Source organism: Peromyscus leucopus, chromosome 2 (assembly GCF_004664715.2).
Source record: "Peromyscus leucopus breed LL Stock chromosome 2, UCI_PerLeu_2.1, whole genome shotgun sequence".
Classification (NCBI taxonomy): domain Eukaryota; kingdom Metazoa; phylum Chordata; class Mammalia; order Rodentia; family Cricetidae; genus Peromyscus; species Peromyscus leucopus.
This window is the reverse complement of record NC_051064.1, coordinates 134,431,267-134,433,397: the sequence shown is the minus strand read 5'-3', so window position 1 is coordinate 134,433,397 and position 2,131 is coordinate 134,431,267. Positions and strand designations below refer to the sequence as shown.

The window sequence follows — 2,131 nt, the reverse complement described above, 5'->3', positions numbered from 1 at the left end:
CAAGTATGTGGACTCAAGTGTGATGACCAGACCCACATATAAGAAGCTGGACTTGGTGGTGGTGGTGGTGTGTGCACAGGCAAGCCTGAACATGGAGACCCTGGGGAGGGGCTCACAGTCCAGACAACGTAGCTGAATGAGAATGACCCCCAGAGGCTCACGTGGTTGAATACTTGGTTCCTAGTTGGTTAGTAGAACTGTTTGGGAAGGGTTAGGAGGTACAGGCAGGCTTTGAGGTTTCAAAAGACTTGTGGCATTCCTACAGAGTTCTCTCTCTCTCTCTTTCCCCTCCTCTCCCTCTCCTCCTCCCCCTCCCTCTCTCCCTCTTCTCCTGTTTTCAGATCAAGTTATGAGTTCTGAGCTGCTCTGCCATTGTGTCTTCATCATTTTGGATGCCAGCCCTCTGAAGCCATAAGCCCAATTAAACGCTTTCTTTATATACACCTTTTTTTTTTTTTTTTTAGTTTCTCAAAGACAGACAGGGTTTCTCTGTGTAGCCATGGCTGTCCTGGAACTCACTTTGTAGACCAGGATGGCCTCGAACTCACAGAGACCCACCTGCCTCTGCCTCCCAAGAGTTGGGGTTATAGGTGTGCGCCACCACTGCCCGGTTGAACACTTTCTTTTATGAGTTGCCTTAGTCATGGTGTTTCGTCACAGCCAGAGAAAAAGGTAAGACACTAGCTGAGTCCTCAAGCCCCGCGTCCTCATGGGGAGCCTTCTTTCAAGAAAGTAGACATCCTCTCTGGTGGGATAATCCTCATGTGTTCCTCCCTTCACAGGGCACGTAGGGGATGATGGCTGGAAGTCCAGTGATGTGCGTTTAGCATCTCCGCATGATGGAGACACAACCCGGATCACTCCCACCTGACAAACCTAAGGCAGACCTCTGGCCTCTGCATGCAGGTGTGCAGTGCAGTCATACATGAACACAAATAAGGAAAAGGTTCGGGTGCTAGGAGGGGACGAAGAAAAGCTGTGCAGAGGCTGGCAGATGTGGGGCAGAGGCTGGCAGATGTGGGGCAGCTCCAGTGGGAGTGTGTGTGAGATATGCATGAGGCTCAGCTGGTCATGGTGTCCTCTAATCCCAGCACTCAGGGGGCTAACGTAGGAGAATGACAAGTGTCAGGCCCGTACTGGACTACATAGTACAGTGAGTACTTTTTCTCCCCACCCCAACCTCCTGACCGTTTCTTTGTGTAGCTTTGGAGCCTGTCCTGGAACTTGCTTTGTAGCCCAGGCTGGCCTCGAACTCACAGAGATCTGCCTGCCTCTGCCTCCCAATTGCTGGAACTAAAGGTGTGTGCCACCACCGCCCAGCTTTTTTTTTTTTTTTTTTTTTTTTTTTGAGGTAAGGTTTCTCTGTGTAGCTCTGATTGTCCTGGAACTCCCTCTGCAGACCAGGCTGGCCTCTTGCCTCTGCCTCCCAAGTGCTGGGATTAAAGGTATGTGCCACCACTGACTGGCCCCAATAATTTTTTAAAAGGCCCTGGGTTCAGTCCCCAATATAAGAAGAAAGAAAAGGAGAAAGAGGAGGAGAAGAAAGGAGGAGGAGGAAAGAAAACAGAGAGAAAGATTGAATTTAAAGATTAGGAATGAAGTGGAAGGGAAGCTTGCCCCCACAAAAGACACTTTCTAAAGTTGGGCGTGTTGACTCACACCTTCAGGAGGCAGAGGCAGTCAGATGTCTGAGTTCAAGGCCAGCCTGGTCTACAGAGTGAGTTCCAGGACAGCCAGGGCTACACAGAGAAACCCTGTCTCGAAAAAACAAAAAGAAAAGGGAAAAAAAAAACTTTCTATATTTCAGTGGTTCATAAGAAGTCCCTTTTTGAGACAGGATCTCATTGTATAGCCCTGTCCAGCCTAGAGCTCAATATGTAGATCAGGCTGGCCCAGAACTCACAGAGATCCGCTTGCTTCTACCTCTCTAGTGCTGGGATTAAAACAGTGAGCCATTACACCCATCTTACTCTGTCTGTCTCACTTTCTCTCTCTGTGTACACACAAACACATGAGAGAGAGAGAGAGAGAGAGAGAGAGAGAGAGAGAGAGAGAGAGAGAGAGCGCTTCTGGGAGTTGGTTCTCTTCTAACACCAGTAGGTTCCAGGCATCAAAATCAGGTCATCATGTG

General features: G+C 49.1%; 1 non-coding gene across 1 annotated transcript; it reads left to right on the top strand.

The window, feature by feature from the left end:
• Window positions 1–741: 741 nt before the first annotated feature.
• LOC114706015 lies at window positions 742–872 on the top strand. Its single transcript, XR_003736462.1, has one exon. It is a non-coding gene; the product is annotated as a U8 small nucleolar RNA (small nucleolar RNA).
• The last annotated feature ends 1,259 nt before the right edge of the window (window positions 873–2,131 follow it).